Here is a 22,351-nt window from a genome sequence, read left to right on the forward strand (position 1 = left end):
TATATCATCTACTGCGTCTTGCCATCTTTATGTAATACATGTATCACTAGCCACTTTAAACTATGCCACTTTATGTTTATATACCCTACATTACTCATCTCATATGTATATACTGTACTCTATACCATCTACTGCATCTTGCCTATGCCGTTCTGTATCATCACTCATTCATATATCCTTATGTACATATTCTTTATCCCTTTACACTTGTGTGTATAAGGTAGTAGTTGTGGAATTGTTAGGTTAGATTACTCGTTGGTTATTACTGCATTGTCGGAACTAGAAGCACAAGCATTTCGCTACACTCGCATTAACATCTGCTAACCATGTGTATGTGACAAATAAAATTTGATTTGATTTGAGCAAAGTTTTGTTCTGAAATCTAGGCTACTACTGTAGGCTCACTCCAAACCTAATCCAGCACACCTGATTCTAATAAATAACTGGCTGATAAACTGAACCAGGTTAGTTACAAGTGGGCTGGATTAAAAACCTATGGGAGGGTAGCTCTCCAGGAACAGGGTTTAAGACCCCTGCAATAGCCTGTGTGTGATTGATGTAAAGACAACAGGAACATGCAGATAATACAATCCTGAGAAACATGATCAATAGGTCACCAAGGGCATACAGTGCCTTCCGAAAATATTCACACTTCTTGATTTCTTTCACATTTTGTTGTGACTAGGGCTGTTGCGGTGATGGTATTACCGCCACACCAGCGGTCACGAGTTATGAAGGCAGTCAAATTCCACATGGCCGTTTAGTTACGGTAATTAGGCTTCCCCAAGCTCTGATGCTGCTGATGGTCATTAGTAGCCTACCAAACTTGCTAACTGCCTGGAACTGAGCACTCTATTGTCCCTCTAATAAATCTGACATCAATGCAAATGTATTTGAAAATCTAATTAAACACTTTGAAAGCCCATGAACAGCTTTCTATAGGCTAGGCTTAATATATTTTCTTGTTCAACTTTCCTAATATTAAGCACATTGCTTATATTTACAAAAGGAGTATAGCCTACCTGGCTGGCATGAAAAAAAAAAAACACTGGGAAAAGCATCCTCCATTCGCTATATATATATACTGCTCAAAAGAATAAAGGGAACACTAAAATAACACATCCTAGATCTGAATGAATGAAATATTCTTGAATGTGCTGACAACAAAATCACACAAAAATTATCAATGGAAATCAAATTCCATGCTCTGGACACTACGCTGACAGACACAGCAAACCTTCTTGCCACAGCTCGCATTGATGTGCCATCCTGGATGAGCTGCACTACCTGAGCCACTTGTGTGGGTTGTAGACTCCGTCTCATGCTACCACTAGAGTGAAAGCACCGCCAGCATTCAAAAGTGACCAAAACATCAGCCAGGAAGCATAGGAACTGAGAAGTGGTCTGTGGTCACCACCTGCAGAACCACTCCTTTATTGGGGGTGTCTTGCTAATTGCCTATAATTTCCACCTGTTGTCTATTCCATTTGCACAACAGCAGTGAATTTTATTGTCAATCAGTGTTGCTTCCTAAGTGGACAGTTTGATTTCACAGAAGTGTCATTGACTTGGAGTTACATTGTGTTGTTTAAGTGTTCCCTTTATTTTTTTGAGCAGTGTATATATATATAGATGACATGTATTTTTTCCTGCTGCACCTTTTTCGATACAGGTGCATTACAATGGTCCATTCTAAATCTAATTTCACACATATTATTTAGTTACTACATGATTCCATATGTGTTATTTCATAGTTTTGATGTCTTCACTATTATTCTACAATGTAAAAAATAGTAAGAACAAAGAAAAACCCTGTAGATGTGGCAAAACTTTTGACTGGTACTGTATATAGAATAAAAAATATTCCAAAACATGCATTGTGTTGGCAACAATGCACTAAAGTAATACTACAAACATTTACTTTTTGTCCTGAATACAAATTGTTATGTTTGGAAAAAATCCAACACATCAATGGGTACCACTCTCCATACTTTCAAGCATGGTGGTGGCTGCATCATGTTAGGGGTATGCTTGTCATGGGCAAGGACTAGGGAGTTCTTCAGGATAAAAAGAAACAGAACGGAGCTAAACAGGAAAAATCCTAAAGGAAATCCTGCTTCAGTCTGCTTTCCAACAGACAAAGGGAGACACATTTGTGACGTGGTAAGGTTGGACCCAGGTGCAGAGAAGAGACCAGACAAGGCATCAGTGGTTAAGGATAAACATAATACTTTTCTGAAAAATGGTAGCCACAGGATCACAGTACACTTGAAAAAACAAACACTAAATCTCGAAACCTCACTCAGGAAACGACCGCACACGGTAAACAATTCAAGCTTCTGCAAAGGACAACAGAAAACACACCTCTTTTAACAGGGAAATCGTAATGAGTAAATTGGACACACATGAGTGTCGTTAATGTCTCTAGGAAGGTTGTGGTCAGGGCTCTGTGCAGGCCAGTCAAGTTCTTCCACACCGATGTCGACAAATAATTTCTGTATGCACCTGGCTTGTGCACGGGGGGTATTGCCATGCTAAAACAGGAAAGGGCCTTCCCCAAACTATTGCCACAAAGTTGGAAGCAGAGAATTGTCTAGAATTTCCTTATATGCTGTAGCGTTAATATTTCCCTTCACAGACACTAAGGTGCCTAGCCCGAACCTTGAAAAACAGCCTGAGACCATTTTTCATCCCCCACCGAACTTTACACTATGCATTGGGACTATGCATTGGGGCAGGTATCTTTCTCCTGGCATTCGCAAAACCCAGATTCGTTCGTCGGACTGCAAGATGGTGAAGCGTGATTCATCACTCCAGAGAACGTGTTTCCACTGCTCCAGATAACGCGTTTCCACTGCAATGCCAGCCGAAGCTTGGCATTGCGCATGGTGATGCAGCATCATGTTGTGGGGGTGCTTTGCTGCAGGAGGGACTGGTGCACTTCACAAAATAGATGGCACTGTGAGGCAGGAAAATGATGTGGATATATTGAAGCAATATCTCAAGACATCAGTCAGGAAGTTAAAGCTTGGTCGCAAATGGGTCTTCCAAATGGACAATGGCCCTAAGCATGCTTCCAAAGTTGTGGCAAAATGGCTTAAGGACAACAAAGTCAAGGTATTGGAGTGGCCATCACAAAGCCCTGACCTCGATCCCATAGAAAATGTGTGGGCAGAATTGAAAACGCATGTGTGAGCAAGGAGGCCTACAAACCTGACTCCGTTACACCAGCTCTGTCAGAAGGAATGGGCCAAAATTCACCCAACCTATTGTGGGAAGCTTCTGGAAGGCTACCCTAAACGTTTGACCCAAGTTAAACAATTTAAAGGCAATGCTACCAAATACTAATTGAGTGTATGTAAACTTCAGACCCAATGGGAATGTGATGAAAGAAATAAAAGCTGAAATAAATCATTCTGTCTACTATTATTCTGACATTTCACATTCTGAAAATAAAGTGGTGATCCTAACTGACCTAAGACAGGGAATTCTAACTATAATTAAATGTCAAGAATTGTGAAAAACTGAGTTTTAATGTATTTGGCTAAGGTGTATGTAAACTTCCGACTTCAACTGTACTTGAGTAAATGTGTAACAGTATTTGGTTTTAAATTTACTGAAGTATCAAAAGTAAATGCAATTGCTAAAATATCCCAGAGCAGGCCTCCCGGGTGGCGCAGTGGTCTAGAGCACTGCATCGCAGTGCTATGCTGCGCCACCAGAGTCTGGGTTCGCGCCCAGGCTCTGTCGCAGCCGGCCGCGACCGGGAGGTCCGTGGGGCGACGCACAATTGGCTTAGCGTCGTCCGGGTTAGGGAGGGTTTGGCCGGTAGGGATATCCTTGTCTCATCGCGCTCCAGCGACTCCTGTGGCGGGCCGGGCGCAGTGCGCGCTAACTGAGGGGGGCGGGTGCACGGTGTTTCCTCCGACACATTGGTGCGGCTGGCTTCCGGGTTGGAGGCGCGCTGTGTTAAGAAGCAGTGCGGCTTGGTTGGGTTGTGCTTCGGAGGACGCATGACTTTCGACCTTCGTCTCTCCCGAGCCCGTACGGGAGTTGTAGCGATGAGACAAGATAGTAATTACTAGCGATTGGATACCACGAAAATTGGGGAGAAAAGGGGATAAAATTTAAAATTTAAAAAAATAAAAAAAAATAATAATAATATCCCAGAGCCGACTAAGGGAAAAATCTGTCGATGTGCCCTTGAGCAAGGTACTTAACCCTAATTGCTCCTGTAAGTCGCTCTGGATAAGAGCGTCTGCCAAATGATTAAAATGTTAAATGTATATGTATAATTTCAAATTCTTTATATTAAACAAATCAGATGGCACATTTTTCTTGATTTTTTAAAATATACGGATAGCCAGGGGCACACTCCCACACTCAATTTACAAATGAAGCATTTGTGTTTCGTGAGTCCACCAGATAAGAGGCAGTAGGGATGACCAGGGATGTTCTCTTGATTAGTGTGTGAATTCTACCATTTTCCTGTCCTGCTATGCATTCAAAATGTAACGAGTATTTTTGGGTGTCAGGGAAAATGTACGGAGTAAAAAGTACATAATTTTCTTTAGGAATGTAGTTAAGTAAAAGTAAAAAAATATATAAATAGTAAAGTAAAGTACAGTACTTACAATATTTGTACTTAAGTACTTTACAGCACTGATGAAAACCCATTCATGAAGCTCCAGAAGAACAGTTCTTGTGCTGAAGTTGACTCACAACCGCAGACCACATGTAACCACGCCAGACCAGGACCTTCACATCTGGCTTCTTCCCCTGCAGGATCGTCTGAGACCAGCCACCCGGACAACTGATAAACTGAGGAGTATTTCTTTCTGTAATACATTTTGTAACAAGAACATATTCTGATTACCTCAGCCTGGCTCCACAGTGGGTGAGTCTGGCTCCCAAGTGGGTGGGCCCATGCCCTCCCAGGCCCACCCATGGCTGCGACCCTGCCCAGTCATGTGAAATCCATAGATATGGGCCTAAAGAATTTATTTAAATTGACTGATTTCCTTATTCAAATCAAATCAAATCAAATCAAATTTTATTAGTCACATACACATGGTTAGCAGATGTTAATGCGAGTGTAGCGAAATGCTTGTGCTTCTAGTTCCGACAATGCAGTAATAACCAACAAGTAATCTAACCTAACAATTCCACAACTACTACCTTACACACACACACAAGTGTAAAGGGATAAAGAATATGTACATAAAGATATATGAATGAGTGGTGGTACAGAACGGCATGGCAGATGCAGTAGATGGTATAGAGTACGGTATATACATATGAGATGAGTACTGTAGGGTATGTAAACATAAAGTGGCATAGTTTAAAGTGGCTAGTGGTACATGTATTACATAAAGATGGCAAGATGCAGTAGATGATATAGAGTACAGTATATACATATGAGATGGGTAATGTAGGGTATGTAAACATTATATTAAGTGGCATTGTTTAAAGTGGCTAGTGGTACATTTTTACATAATTTCCATCAATTCCCATTTTTAAAGTGGCTGGAGTTGAGTCAGTATGTTGGCAGCGGCCGCTAAATGTTAGTGGTGGCTGTTTAACAGTCTGATGGCCTTGAGATAGAAGCTGTTTTTCAGTCTCTCGGTCCCTGCTTTGATGCACCTGTACTGACCTCGCCTTCTGGATGATAGCGGGGTGAACAGGCAGTGGCTTGGGTGGTTGTTGTCCTTGATGATCTTTATGGCCTTCCTGTGACATCGGGTGGTGTAGGTGTCCTGGAGGGCAGGTAGTTTGCCCCCGGTGATGCGTTCTGCAGACCTCACTACCCTCTGGAGAGCCTTATGGTTGTGGGCGGAGCAGTTGCCGTACCAGGCGGTGATACAGCCCGACAGGATGCTCTCGATTGTGCATCTGTAGAAGTTTGTGAGTGCTTTTGGTGACAAGCCGAATTTCTTCAGCCTCCTGAGGTTGAAGAGGCGCTGCTGCGCCTTCTTCACAACGCTGTCTGTGTGGGTGGACCAATTCAGTTTGTCCGTGATGTGTACACCGAGGAACTTAAAACTTTCCACCTTCTCCACTACTGACCCGTCGATGTGGATAGGGGGGTGCTCCCTCTGCTGTTTCCTGAAGTCCACAATCATCTCCTTTGTTTTGTTGACGTTGAGTGTGAGGTTATTTTCCTGACACCACACTCCGAGGGCCCTCACCTCCTCCCTGTAGGCCGTCTCGTCGTTGTTGGTAATCAAGCCTACCACTGTAGTGTCATCCGCAAACTTGATGATTGAGTTGGAGGCGTGCATGGCCACGCAGTCGTGGGTGAACAGGGAGTACAGGAGAGGGCTCAGAACGCACCCTTGTGGGGCCCCAGTGTTGAGGATCAGCGGGGTGGAGATGTTGTTACCTACCCTCACCACCTGGGGGCGGCCCGTCAGGAAGTCCAGGACCCAGTTGCACAGGGCGGGGTCGAGACCCAGGGTCTCGAGCTTGATGACGAGTTTGGAGGGTACTATGGTGTTAAATGCTGAGCTGTAATCGATGAACAGCATTCTCACATGGGTATTCCTCTTGTCCAGATGGGTTAGGGCAGTGTGCAGTGTGGTTGCGATTGCGTCGTCTGTGGACCTATTGGGTCGGTAAGCAAATTGGAGTGGGTCTAGGGTGTCCGGTAGGGTGGAGGTGATATGGTCCTTGACTAGTCTCTCAAAGCACTTCATGATGACGGAAGTGAGTGCTACGGGGCGGTAGTCGTTTAGCTCAGTTACCTTAGCTTTCTTGGGAACGGGAACAATGGTGGCCCTCTTGAAGCATGTGGGAACAGCAGACTGGGATAAGGATTGATTGAATATGTCCGTAAACACACCAGCCAGCTGGTCTGCGCATGCTCTGAGGACGCGGCTGGGAATGCCGTCTGGGCCTGCAGCCTTGCGAGGGTTAACACGTTTAAATGTTTTACTCACCTCGGCTGCAGTGAAGGAGAGCCCGCAGGTTTTGGTAGGGGGCCGTGTCAGTGGCACTGTATTGTCCTCAAAGCGGGCAAAAAAGTTGTTTAGCCTGTCTGGGAGCAAGACATCCTGGTCCGCGACGGGGCTGGTTTTCTTTTTGTAATCCGTGATTGACTGTAGACCCTGCCACATACCTCTTGTGTCTGAGCTGTTGAATTGCGACTCGATTTTGTCTCTGTACTGGGACTTAGCCTGTTTGATTGCCTTGCGGAGAGAATAGCTACACTGTTTGTATTCGGTCATGCTTCCGGTCACCTTGCCCTGGTTAAAAGCAGTGGTTCGCGCTTTCAGTTTCACGCGAATGCTGCCGTCAATCCACGGTTTCTGGTTTGGGAATGTTTTAATCGTTGCTGTGGGTACGACATCGTCAATGCACTTCCTAATGAACTCGCTCACCGAATCAGCATATTCGTCAATATTGTTGTTGGACGCGATGCGGAACATATTCCAATCCGCGTGATCGAAGCAGTCTTGAAGCGTGGATTCAGATTGGTCGGACCAGCGTTGAACAGACCTGAGCGCGGGAGCTTGTTGTTTGAGTTTCTGTTTGTAGGCTGGAATCAACAAAATGGAGTCGTGGTCAGCTTTTCCGAAAGGGGGGCGGGGGAGGGCCTTATATGCGTTGCGGAAATTAGTATAACAATGATCTAGGGTTTTTCCAGCCCTGGTAGCACAATCGATATGCTGATAGAATTTAGGGAGTTTTGTTTTTAGATTAGCCTTGTTAAAATCCCCAGCTACGATGAATGCAGCCTCAGGGTGTGTGGTTTCCAGTTTACAAAGAGTCAGATAAAGTTCGTTCAGGGCCATCGATGTGTCTGCTTGGGGGGGAATATATACGGCTGTGATTATGATTGAAGAGAATTCCCTTGGTAGATAATGCGGTCGACATTTGATTGTGAGGAGTTCTAGATCAGGTGAACAGAATGACTTGAGTTCCTGTGTGTTGTTATGATGATCACACCACTTCTCGTTAATCATAAGGCAATCATAAGGCATCATAAGGCCCCTCTTCTTACCGGAAAGATGTTTGTTTCTGTCGGCGCGATGCATGAAGAAACCAGCTGGCTGCACCGACTCCGTTAGCGTCCCTTGAGTTAGCCATGTTTCCGTGAAGCAGAGCACGTTGCAATCCCTGATGTCTCTCTGGAATGCTACCCGTGCTCGGATTTCATCAACCTTATTGTCAAGAGACTGGACATTGGCGAGTAGTATGCTAGGGAGTGGAGCGCGATGTGCCCGTCTCCGAAGCCTGACCACGAGACCGCCCCGTTTGCCCCTTTTTCGGCGTCGCACAGGGTCGCCGGCTGGGATCAGATCCATTGTATTGGGTGGAAGGCAAAACACTGGAACCGTTTCGGGAAAGTCATATTCCTGGTAGGAACGATGATGAGTTGACGTTAATCGTATATTCAGTAGTTCCTCCCGACTGTATGTAATGAAACCTAAGATTACCTGGGGTACCGATGTAAGAAATAACACATAGAAAAACAAAATACTGCATATTTTCCAAGGAACGCGAAGCGAGGCGGCCATCTCTTTTCGGCGCCGGAAGTTAAGTTATTTGAACTGTAACTCAGTAAAATCGTAGACATTGTTGTATGTTGTGTTGATATTTTTGTTCAGTATATTAAAAGGCTATTGGTCCCATATTTGCAGTATAGTATTTGGTCCCATATTCGCAGCACGCAATGTCTACATCAAGCTTGTGTCTACAAATTTGTTGAATGCATTTGCTGTTTGTTTCGGTTGTGTTTCAGATTACTTTGTAGCCAAAATAATTTCAAGGTAAATAATGTATTGTGTCATTTTGTAGACATTTTTATTGTAAATAAGAATATAATATGTTTTTAGGGTTCTCCCGAGTGGCGCCGCGGTCTAAGGCACTGTATCGCAGTGCTAGAGACGTCACTACAGACCCGGGTTGTATCACAACCGGCCGTGGTCGGGAGTCGCATAGGGCGGTAACAATTGGCCCAGCGTCGTCCAGGTTAGGGGAGGGTTTGGCCAGTGGAGCTTTACTAGGCTCATGGCGCTCTAGCGACTCCTTATGGCGGGCCGGGCGCATGCAGGCTGACCTCAATCGTCAGTTGCTCTGACACATTGGTGCGGCTGGCTTACGGGTTAAGCGGGTGGGAGTTAAAACTTCTTCAGGCTAGGGTCCTTTTTTCTCAACTTCCGCCTGACTGACGTGCCCAAAGTAAACTGCCTGTTGCTCAGGCCCTGAAGCCAGGATATGCATATAATTGGTACCATTGGAAAGAAGACACTTTACAGTTTGTAGAAATGTTAAAATAATGTAGGAGACTATGACGCAATAGATATGGTAGGAGAAAATATAAAGACAAACCAACCAGATTTTGGTCCATACTCTTCCAATGGAAAGTATAGGGAAATAATTAAATCTAGCTCCCAGTATGCAATTCCTATGGGTTCCACTGGGTGTCAGCACTCAATGTTCAAGGTTTCAGGCTTATTTCTTCCAAAACGAGTAAGAATAATGAGTTTTACTACAGGGACACAGTCTAGGAAATGTGTGTATGCGAGCGTGATGAAGAGGAGCTAATATTGTTTTCCTATTGAACATACTTCTTTCTGTATGAAATATTATAGTCTGATTACATTTTAGGGTATCTGAGGAGTCAATAGAAACGTATTATGACTTGTTTTAACAAAGTTTAGCGGTAGATTTTGGATTCCTTTCTCTGCGTTCGAACGATTACTCAAATCGATGGCGCCAACTAAACTGACTTTTTTGGGAAATAAAGAAGGATTTTATCTATCAAAACGACACTACATATTATAGCTGGGACCCTTTGGATGACAAATCAGAGGAAGATTTTCAAAAAGTAAGTGAATATTTAATGGCTATTTGTGAATTTATGAAACCTGTGTAAAAATATTTTGATGTGGGGTGCCGTCCTCAAACAATCGCATGGCATGCTTTCGCTGTAAAGCCTACTGTAAATCGGACAGTGCAGTTAGATTAACAAGAATTTAAGCTTTCAACCGATATAAGACACTTGTATGTATATAAATGTTTAATGTTTAAATATCCATCATTTTTATAATTATTTATTTGAATTGCGCGCCCTCCAGTTTCACTGGAAGTTGTCCTGCTAGCAAGACTCCTAGCCCAAATTATCGACTCACAAATATCATTCCTCCCCAAAAAATTATAATCTCCCCTGATATTGAGGTTAACATGTCTTGGAAGTATGATATTTGTGAACCTGTAACTTTCTTACTCATTTTCTGAAACACACACACACACAGAGAGAGAGAGAGAGAGAGAGAGAGAGAGAGAGAGAGAGAGAGAGAGAGAGAGAGAGAGAGAGAGAGAGAGAAGAGAGAGAGAGAGAGAGAGAGAGAGAGAGAGAGAGAGAGAGAGAGAGAGAGAGAAGAGAGAGAGAGAAGAGAGAAGAGAGAGAGAAGAGAGAGAGAAGAGAGAGAGAGAGAGAGAGAGAGAGAGAGAGAGAGAAGAGAGAGAGAAGAGAGAGAGAAGAGAGAGAGAGAAGAGAGAGAGAGAGAGAAGAGAAGAGAGAAGAGAAGAGAGAAGAGAAGAGAGAAGAGAGAAGAGAGAAGAGAGAGAGGAGAGAAGAGAGAAGAGAGAAGAGAGAAGAGAGAAGAGAGAAGAGAGAGAGAGAGAGAGAGAGAGAGAGAAAGAGAGAGAGAGAGAGAGAAAGAGAAGAGAGAGAAGTTTGATGCGGACCCGAAAACAATTCGCCTCGAACCCAAATGGATCCGACGACAACCAGATATAGACCCAACCTGGAACCCGTTATCTAGACCAGACCCGATTGGATCCGAGTGACACAAATGTATGTTAATCAGCCAAGTTGCTCTTCTGGTTAACGAATAGATCGTTATATGTTGGCTAGACCTTCTGTAATGCCCAAGGGGCACAACATCCCACTTCTGACACCATCGTAACATATTTTAGGGGTACCTCAACCAGGTCTCAAACCTTTTGACCTTGTGACTGTCATTACACCACCTTAGGCAAAACACAAAGAGATCATACCTCTTGAAGAGGTCGCTGATGTTGAACTAAGGATACTACAATACAAGTTTATGTATTGTAGGAGATATCTATGTGTGGATGTGTGTGTGTGTGTGTGTCTTTTAGAATGCTTGTTGGCGGATGGGGATCAATATAGCCTACGAAGGCCACTTCATTTGGATTAAAAACAATAAAAATACCACTGCATTTTCTCCCAAGGCATGGATGTTTTAATTCTCCAATAAGGTCCCTTCAACAGAATTAAATACAACAAGTTCAATCGCAACACCTACAACTAACTCCGCAATCTGAAATACTGCCCTGGACTTGAAGGTTGTGGTCGTAAAACAAAGCTCAAGCGACAGCCAAGTACAGATAGGAAAGCGCTCTAAAAGGTGATCAATCTGATCAGCGCTCTAACACCTGTCATCCCTCACATCTACGACAATAGACCGGGACTGAACATCAGTCATTCTGTCTGCTTGGCATTTTAAACACAAACACTATGGAGAAATTACGCAAATATACTATTATTCCATAGAGTAAGCAATTATCTTACAATTATTGGCCAGACGATTGTAAATATAGCACTCAAGGTCACACAACCCAGTGATTCATGACAGCATGACTATTTAATGTCATCATCCAGGACAACTCTCACCCCACATAATAAACATGATGAGATCACACAAGTTCCCCCCAGTAAGTTCCTAAGCAATAGTTTTCTCAAGTGTCACTAAAAATCACTCCTTGCTATCATTACAATATAGGGACAAAATCGCTCCAACAATTGCCCCTTCTTTGTTTCTCCCATAGTTTAATATCGCAAAGCAGTCCCTATTGAACAGCTCTGATATACAGCTAGGTTAAAAACAAATTAAAAACAAACGTCAACAATAATTAAAACAAATTGACAAGGTGAGACACGTACGAGCCTAGTGACTAATGATGGGTAAATCTGGACAGATGGATGTCGCCAGGGACCTGGCGATTGTATAAACATGTCAAGTCAATAACGCATTACTCACCTTAAATATTTCGAAGAAATAACCTATATCCAGTGTTTACAATGTAAAAACAATTCGAACACACCAGAATGGGGCAAACACTTCTGCTCGGTGCCAATTTCGACCTAGTCTGGTGGTACCCAGTGTATGAGCGCGAGAGGATGAGAGAGAACGAATCACGTGCAGTTCTGGCTGACAATTGACATGCAAGCAGGGTGGCGAGCAGGCGAGTGCATAGTGACGCAAGCGTGTACATGATCACATTGCCAAGTTATCACCATGCTAATAATAGTAATCTAATAACCCTGGCGTTTAACATAGGAAGCTTTTGCTTAATTTGGGGAAGAAAATTAAATGAACGCCCTGTGGTCCAAGGTGTATTTTGTATTTATTTATCTGGAGTAAGGGTGAATGTATTTAACCGAGTCCCCCTAAAATCTTTGGAAATAGAACGGTCAAGATATATGTTGGTATTAGTCGGACGCATATGTTTGCGTCACTTACTACCATGCTTTTCCGATTGATAAAATTCATGGCAATTCAATTCATAAAAATAGCATTGTCAGCACCTATGGAGACATATGCAATAAAACACAGATAATTGATAACGAGATACATGTATTAATTGTAGGCAAAATAATTATGACCAGTTTAAAATGTATGTATTCTAGGCTATAATACATTTTGATATTAGTCTATTCTATGAACCAACAATAATAGGCAACCCCTTAATCACATTGGACTATGTTATGTTATTTGTTAATCCCTTTTTGACGCTATGGAAAAAATCCCAGACATCACATGGTCCATTTATTGGAAGAGTGGTGGTCAATGTTTATTGAGACATCGAGACACAGGCGACACTTCTCTGTGGCTCCAGCCAACTGATGCGCGGGTGACCATAAATCATGCGCCTTCCAGCAGACTATTCTTTAAAACCACGGGGTAGAGGAGGTAGATAGTGTCATAGGGCCATTTTTCATTCTGACCCAATATATTATTTTGTCCTTCCCTTTCCACATGACTGCATATAAAATCTTTATTATTTTCATCAGCAATGCCTCTTTACCACAGTTGTTTCATCTACTACTGGGTATTCTAACAATATCTTACTTTCTATCTAAATTAAATTGATTTCATGTTTGTACAAGTGACCTATAGATCCACTCATTTTATGCAGAGAAACACAACCTTTGTAGAAAGTAGCCTACAATACACCCTAGGCCTGTGCAGGATACCTAGAGGCGCAACTTTCACTGGCATTCTGAAATTGCATTTTTTTGTCCCCCCCCAGTTTTATCATTGGAATGAGGTCTGGTGTGCTTTAGGACCATGCAGATGCCTCTGAGTGGTCAAGTAGGCTGTTTGGAGTGTTTATCTGACAGGATAAATAAAATTAAAAAATTATAATTATATCCCACCCACTTCTAAAACCAAAGTTGCGCCCCTGCCTAGAGGCACATGCAGTCTGGTGGCATGGGCTTTGAACTTCAGTAACAATCTGGTAATAGGTATCCAGTGTACATTTTATTTCAATATCTGGCCTGCCATGACACACTCCCAGAGATGGCTTCTGGCATAATTTACCACAACAACCTCAAGATCATACCACAGACAGCGGCTGTGTGAAAATACGTGAAATGTGAAAATACGATTATCTTCTTCAATAGCGTTCAGCGAATTCTATTAGAGTAAATGCGAAAATGAGTATGACATCTGGGCATTTAAAGTATACCAGATTTTCAATATTTCACATATTATAAAACTACATGTTTTCGCATACTCAAACGGCCTACTATTTAGGATCCAAGTATAGGTATTTGGGTTTAGCTGTCTCCCTTCTGCAACTCATTCCTCTTAAAGGCCCCATGCAGTCGTTTTAATAAATCATCACCATATGTCTAATAAATCACTGCGTTTGTTTATTTCATGAAAATAACTCCAAATATACCTTTTAATAATTTATTTCCCTGAACCTCCTTTTGCCATTGAAATGCTGTCTGAACATATGGGTGTGTTGTTACAACTGTTAATATATTTAGATTAGATTGTGATGTCATGATCTGGGCCAAAAACTCTATCCCACATGAACAGGCTGAAATTTCTGGATTTATTTTCCAAACAGCTATTACACAAAAAGGGCATTGTCATCATTTTCACAATTTCAGTATTATTTTGTCCTCGTAGTTTGGAAATATCATAACAACACAGGAAAATAACAACCAATTTTGTGCCCTAACACTTACCAGCTAACAGGTGAAAAAAGGTATGATATATGCCAATTAGCAATGAGGGGCATGATTAGGTGGCCATGATGGAATGGGGCCAGGTCACAATTAGTGCCATGGGATTTCTAATGATCACAGAGAGTCAAGACACCCGTTTAACCACCCTGCGCAGGGCAATGTCCCTATTACTGCACTGGGATCTTAGACCAGAGGGAAGAGTGCCCCCTACTGGCCCTCCAACACCACATCCAGAAGTAAGCCATCAGTGCGATGCTGGGTGGTATGATGCTGCTGGTGGAAGATGCATTACAAAACCAACACCCTTGCTCCTGAGCTTGAACCTGTGGCAAATAATGTTGATTTTCCTCTTCTCTTTGGTTGTTATTAAATGCCAAATAGCATAATCTCCCTTTCAAGTTACAGGTTTCCCATGAGACCACAAAATGATAACAGAATATGATAGAATAGAATAATAACTTGTTATTTATCCCCTGAACGAATCAGCACTAAGTGATGGATGAGAGACCAGGCATTTTCTGGTGGGCATCTCTTAGCCTACATTGTTCTCAGAATGCAACCAACTGTGTACATTTATGTTGAGAGCCTTTAGCTGTGTAAAGTTGCTCTGCATGGGTAAAGCAGTTTGCAAAGTGATAACTGCCCCCTCCTCTCCATGCTTCCTCCCCTTCGTCTCCTCCCTTTTTCCAACCATGCCTGCCTCTTCTTTCTCCTCCCCTTCCCCTAGGCAGGTTGTATGAGCGTGGATGGTGGATGGGAGGTGTGCTTGCCACCAATGCTCTCTTGTGACTCGCCAATCAAAGTGGATATACCTTCTCCTACGAATGCTCCTTTATTATTTCTCACATGCAGCTGACACCCCCTGCCGTAGGGAAGGCCGGTTCCCAAAAGAAACCCCAGAGACAAAAAAAAGGGCAGCCAAACATTGTTCAGATGACAGAGCCAAGTTATAGCATCCCATGATACACTGCGGTACAAGTGTCACTGTTTTGTAGGACACTCATCCTTCATTGAGAATCTGGTCTACAGTCACCTCCCCATGGTCCAAACCGGTCACCAAAGTTCAAGCTGTGAAGTTCATGTAACACCCCAAAATTAGGTTTCATTCAGGCATGAGAATGAATGATTGATCACATTTAAGTTTGTGTAACAGAGCTTCACATTTCCCCACTTGCGAGAATAAAAATAAAGGACTGAATTAACCCATCTGAATGGTCTGCATCTGAGCCCCAACAATTAGCCCACCTAATATTTGAGTCATCTCAATGTAATTTGCTGCATCCGGCCAGTAAGACAATGTCAGTGAACATTGGGTTGTATTTGGGTTGCAGTGATTCCTCTGTGTCAGCTGCCCTGGGGACCTGTGGGACTGTTGGCACAGCTGTGCTGCTGCCCTCTCTATTTAGCATGTGACCCACCAGTCCCATATGGTTTAGAGCTGCTTGGGTACCAGCCTTAGTGGTCTACCTTCTCATTTCCAGTGATTCCCACAAATCCACACAAATCCTTCATCCTATCTTTTTTCAATGTATCATCAGTCATTGTCTATCTGTAATGTTTTTAAGTCATTCTGTCCTGTCTTTTTCTTCAGATCTTACCCTCATCTTCCCTTTCTCTCTCCCTCTATTTTCATTCTCATCAGCCCATTATCATTACCTCCAGTAGAATCTCTCTCCTCTATGGCTCTTGTCTAATAATAGATTGCAAAGTACCTCTCTCTCCTCTTGTCTTCAGTTCTCTATTTCTCCTGAAATCTCTTTATTTAAAGCCTCTCCTTAGCTGACGTCGGAGCATTCCTCCTGGGACTCAGCCCCACACGTTTCCACCCCTTTCCTGACACAACCATTCACCTTCAGTTGTCTGGACCCTCGCCATTTTTTTTCAATCTACAGTGCTCACGTTCACTACCAGCCCTATGTTTTTTCTTTTCGTTTTGTGTTCCTCCTCACACACTTCCTCTCACGTGCACCGGCACATTCTGCATTTGCGTCAGCGCATCCCTCCAGTACTTTTCCTTCACTGGAGTCTCATTTATATTCCTCCTCCATCCCTCTCTCCCTCCCTCCTTCCCTCCCTCTCTCACCTTGTGTTGCGTTGTCTGGGTCACTTTCGGCTGAAAAGCTGCAATAAAAGTTGCAGAGAAAAGCTGCAATAAAAGCTGCGTTATATATCCTCCTCTACAAAGACTAAAGTTATCCCGCAGTCCCATCCTTTGCACTTAGCTACTCACAGAAGAAATAACATAAACAGCCACATATTCATAGTACTGTCATGTTTATATGATTCACATGAGTAAAATGAGTACGTGCTATCTTTTCTGAGGAGCACTTACTGAGATGCGAAGACCCTTTTGATCAAAGTGATTTAACCACAACAAGGGGAGATGGTAGTGTGCAATGTTCGAGGACCCTCAATGATACGAGTAGTAGGTGCGCCATTGACAAATTGATACTGTTGTGCATGATAAAAAAAAGGTTGTTTTCAACACACTGAATGACATGGTCATTCATTATGCTGCTGTAGTAGACCTTGTTCCATGTCTGAAAGAACACACAGGTCTCTTGTGCTACAGGCCTATGCAATATGTTATGATAAGCAATATAAAGCTTTTAGTCCTATATTTCCACAAGGAGTGCTTCAGGAGCTTGAGTGAGAAACAGTAGCCATGCTGCGACAGACAGATGTGTCCAACAGCTACAATCTTTCATGTATGAGTAATCGTTCAGACGTTACAGCCCATTACACAGTGACACTTGCCTGTTACACTTGCCTGTTACTCTACTGTAATTACCCTGGAGATTAGATAATCAGTCCGCAGTGTATTCAAATGGTCTCTAGGTGTTTTACCAATGGTATAAAGTTTAAACATCCGACCAACTATCCAATCAATCAATCAATCAATCAAACAACCAATCCAAATCAACATTATTTGATCATAGCAGTATTTCGAAGCAACCTGTTAAGAACATTTGGGATGCTAGCCATTGTATTTATCAGTTTTACTATCATAAGGCATTGTTTTGATGGAGTTCTGATATAGGGATATTAGTGCACTATGTAAAGGGAGTGCAGGGAATCTGTCGGTGGGCTAGGGTGCAAGAGGTCAGGGCATGTTTTGACCCTGTCGCCATGGACAGGAATAGAAACTCATTAAATAGTGTTTTTGATCCTCACTGATCCTTATGAGATTTTCTGATGTCCATTAACACAAGTCAGTGTGTCACCTTGTTGCAGGTGCTGTCCAAAGTTATATTCACTGACCTTTTAATCACAGGGCTGTTGTAGCCATATCTGAACAGAGCACATGTGTATGAGCAGATGAAACAGACAAGTCTATACCAGTAGATTGTTATTTTCATGTCTTGCTTGGACTTACATGATGGTGCATGACATAATAAGCTCAGTGCTGTCATATAGGGGAGTAATAGAGCAGTACAGCATAACAATATTTCAAATTCAGTGCATTCAAAATGCATGTAAAATCATATTGCAAAAAAATGGATGCAACACCGTGAAATATTGATTTGATGCTGTAGTGCTCCTTATTTGACACAGACTTGTTTTTGTTCTGAAAAGGACAGGCCTTAATCCAGTATCATTTTCCAAACATCAGAGTAATAATCAAATGTAGCCTCATGGGTGCCACTGACAGTAAAAACATCCCATAGTTCCAACTCCAGTTAGGTGACATTTCACCTGTAAGTGTTGTGTGCCTCATTTCACCAGTGATCGCTGGCTGCTGTGGTTGCTCCCTTTGAGAAGAGTGATTGCCTGGATGACGGGAGGAGATTTAAAACAGGCAAATTTCCCTCTCATACATTCTTTATATAGAGAGTTAAGCCCATATTAATGCTGGGCCGCAGATTGCCATGCAGGGCCTGTCAGGCCATGTGACAGCCTATAGAAGAGCTCCACCAGATGGTCTCCCAGAGAGGGGCTTGTAGAGCCCAGAGAGCAACAACACTCCTGTCCTCTCCCTATTTTTTTTTTTACACCATAATCTCTTTAAAACATTCCCATGATGCAGCCAGATATCACACAGCTACTAGGACTATCAATGTGATGTACATGGGAAAACAAATAGACATTTTGTTTATCAGGGCATCAGTGCCACATTGTATTGCTTGAGGGAAACGGCATTTTCTCTGAGCATTTAATTGGCAATCAATCTCCTCATCAAACAGTGTGACACCACCTGGTATAGAGGTCCTGGATGGCAGGAATCTTGGCCCCAGTGATGTACTGGGCCATACGCACTACCCTCTGTAGTGCCTTGCGGTCGGAGGCCGAGCAGTTGCCATACCAGGTGGGGATGCAACCCATCAGGATGTTCTCGATGGTACAGCTGTAGAACTTTTTGAGGATCTGATTACACATGCCAAATCTTTTCAGTCTCCTGAGGAGGAATAGGCGTTGCCGTGGCCTTTTCACGACTGTCTTGGTGTGTTTGGACCATGATAGTTCGTTGGTGATGTGGACACTCAACCTGCTCCACTACAGACCAGTCGATGAGAATAGGGGCATGCTCGGCCCTCCTTTTCCTGTAGTCCATGATCATCTCCTTTGTCTTGATCACGTTAAGGGAGCTGTTGTTATCCTGGCACCACACTGCCAGGTCTCTGACCTTCTAGTTTGTTACTGCACTGGGCAATCTAAATCTGGGCAAATATTTCACAAAATATGTTCTGTTGGAACAAAATAACTAGCTGGCTAGTCTAACACAATACCCCATAATACCCCACAAATATAATCAGGTCTTTCCAGAGATGTTCAATCCGGTTCAAGTCAGGGGTCTGGCTGGGCCACTCAAGGACATTCAGAGACTTGTCCCGAAGCCACTCCTGCAAATTCTTGGCTGTGTGGTTAAGGTTATTGTTCTGTTGGAAGGTGAGGTCCTGAGGTCCTGAGTGCTCTGAAGCAGGTTGTCATCAAGGATCTCTCTGTACTTTGATCCGTTCATCTTTCCCTCGATCCAGACTAGTCTCCCAGTCCCTGCCGCTGAAAAACATCCCCACAGCACGATGCGTGCCACCACTATGCTTCACCGTAGGGATGGTGGCAGGTTTCCTCAAGACGTGACACTTGGCATTCAGGCCAAAGAGTTCAATCTTGGTTTCATCAGACCAGAAAATCTTGTTTCTCGTGGTCTGAGAGTCCTTTAGGTGCCTTTTGGAATACTCCAAACTAGAGGTCGACAATAATCGGAATGGCCGATAAATTAGGGCCGATTTCAAGTTTTCATAACAATCGTAATCAGCATTTTTGGACACCGATTATGGCCGATAACATTGCACTCCACGAGGAGACTGCGTGGCAGGCTGACTATCTGTTATGCGAGTGCAGCAAGGAGCCAAGGTAAGGTTGTAGCGGTATTAATTAGAGAAAGGTAAAGAAGATTTTGTTCGGGCGCCAGGCAGGTATTAACCCTGCCGAAAGAAAAGAATAGTAGAACAGCGAGTACCACTACCAGACCCACACACATCAACAGAAGAGACTGCCTAGAGTGTAGCCTGTTGACCAGATAGCCAGCGGAGAGAAAAAGAATACACATCACATCACAGTCCTTCCACAATTCTTGGTAACCCCACCAAACATACCCCATATAACAATAATGGCAGAGCCAATAAACAGCAACTTCATACAATAACAAATGAACCCAGTCATCACACAGAGGATTTGCAATAGTTTGTATTTTCTTCCTGGGAAGGAGTGCAGAGGGTATGAATGTGTGGTGTTCATATACACACTAGTCCAGCTCCAATGAAACTTCAATGTACTTAGGAAATAGAGTCGGTTGCAGTGTAAAGCACTGGAACATAGCGTGAAGAGAAAGAGAGAAAGGGAACAAGAGAGGGCTTAGCTGTGGTCTTGAGGTTGCAGGTATCCGGTCTGACTATCCGATGGTATGTTGGGTTGTAGTTGAACGCTTCGCAACAAATGTTGCTACTAATCCATTTGATCCATAACCATCGCGGTCCCAAATGAGAACAACCACGTCGTTGAGCGATCACACCGAGGATTGATCCAAACACTATACAACCACATACGCTGAAGACAAACAAAAAACCTCTGCAGCATAGCACACAACAAAAACTGTCGCGCCAATCAATAGCTCCTCCCCAATAGAGCTTAACGAGCTCTTTTATCTCCTCCTTCCTACTGCTCATGCGCTCTTAAAGTGGCAGCGCACTTAAGTGCAGGATTTCGCCACAAGGTGCTAGCTAGCATTAAACGTATCTTATAAAAAACAATCAATCATAACATAATCACTAGTTAACTACACATGGTTGATGATATTACTAGTTTATCTCGCTTGTCCTGCGTTGCATATAATCGATGTGGTGCCTGTTAATTTATCATTGAATCACAGTCTACTTTGCCAAATGGATGATTTAACAAGCGCATTCGCGAAAAAAGCACTGTCGTTGCACCAATGTGTACCTAACCATAAACATCAATGCCTTTCTTAAAATCAATACACAAGTATATATTTTTAAACCTGCATATTTAGTTAATATTGCCTGCTAACATGAATTTCTTTTAACTAGGGAAATTGTGTCACTTCTCTTGCGGTCTGTGCAAGCAGAGTCAGGGTATATGCAGCAGTTTGGGCCGCCTGGCTCGTTGCGAACTGTGTGAAGACCATTTCTTCCTAACAAAGACCGTAATTAATTTGCAAGAATTGTACATAATTAGGACATAACATTGAAGGTTGTGCAATGTAACAGCAATATTTAGACTTAGGGATGCCACCCTGTCACGCGGGACTAGGCGGGTGAGGAAGGAATCAGGCGCAGAGAGTTCCACAGGAAAAAAAATGCACTTTAATATGGCACAAGCCCAAACACAGGGCGCGGTTAAATAAATTGGACCACCCAAAACACAGGGTGAGGTCCAGAACATAAACACCTCTACCTTAACAACACACGTAACACAAAACAATCCCGCACAAAACAAGGGCGGGGACACATACTATAAATAAGGACGCTCATCAAACACATACAACAGGACACAGGTGAAACTAATAAGACACAACCAACAGACAACGAAAAAGGGATCGGTGGCGGCTAGTAGGCCGGTGACGACGAGCTTCCTTGAAAAGAAGGCACAAGGGCGGACCTTTGGTGGCACGCCCGAGCGCTGGGACAGCACGGCCCCGACCCCCGCCTCGGACGCGTCCACCTCCACTATGAACGCTAAAGAGTGGTCCAGATGCGCCAACACGGGCGCATTGGTGAACAGCTCCTTCAGACGACTGAAAGCTCTGCCCGCCTCTGCTGACCAACGCAAGCGCACCGGTCCTCCCTTCAGCAGTGAGGTAATGGGAGCAGCCACCTGACCAAAACCCCGGATAAACCTCCGGTAGTAATTGGCAAACCCTAAAAACCGCTGCACCTCTTTCACCGTGGTCGGAGTCGGCCAATTACGCACGGCTGTAACGCGGCCACACTCCATCACCACCCCGGAGGTGGAAATGCGATAACCCAGGAAGGAAACGGCCTGTTTGAAGAACACACATTTCTCGGCCTTGCAATACAGGTCATGCTCCAGCAGTCGCTCAAGTACCTTACGCACCAGAGACACGTGCGCCGCGCGGGTGGCAGAATAGATCAAGATGTCATCGATGTACACTACCACTCCCTGCCCGAGCAGGTCTCGGAGAATCTCATCTACGAAGGATTGGAAGACGGCTGGAGCATTTTTCAATCCATATGGCATGACGCGGTACTCATAATGTCCAGATGTAGTACTAAATGCGGTTTTCCACTCATCTCCTCCCCGGATACGCACCAGATTATACGCACTCCTCAGGTCCAGTTTTGTGAAGAAGCGCGCCCCGTGAAGTGATTCCACCGCCGTAGCAATGAGAGGTAGTGGGTAACTAAACCCCACTGTGATAGAATTTAGACCTCGATAATCAATGCACGGACGCAGACCTCCCTCCTTCTCCTTCACAAAAAAGAATCTTGAGGAGACGGGTGATGCGGAGGGCCGAATGTACCTCTGTCCCAGCGATTCAGCAACATATGTCTCCATAGCTACTGTCTCCTCCTGGGACAATGGGTACACGTGACTCCTAGGAAGTGCAGCGTTCTCCAGGAGGTCTATCGC

The 22,351-nt window shown here is 43.6% G+C and overlaps 1 protein-coding gene across 1 annotated transcript in view; it reads right to left on the reverse strand.

Moving 5' to 3' along the window:
* Positions 1 to 12,182, reverse strand: part of LOC139559525 (sodium-dependent neutral amino acid transporter SLC6A17-like) — a 38,071-nt gene extending 25,889 nt beyond the window's left edge. Inside the window, 2 exon segments of the mRNA XM_071375602.1 lie at positions 4,635 to 4,838; positions 12,015 to 12,182. The gene's annotated coding sequence lies outside the window, so the exon portion shown is untranslated.
* Between the last annotated feature and the right edge of the window lie 10,169 nt (positions 12,183 to 22,351).

The sequence above is a fragment of the Salvelinus alpinus genome, chromosome 2, assembly GCF_045679555.1.
Source record: "Salvelinus alpinus chromosome 2, SLU_Salpinus.1, whole genome shotgun sequence".
NCBI lineage: Eukaryota > Metazoa > Chordata > Actinopteri > Salmoniformes > Salmonidae > Salvelinus > Salvelinus alpinus.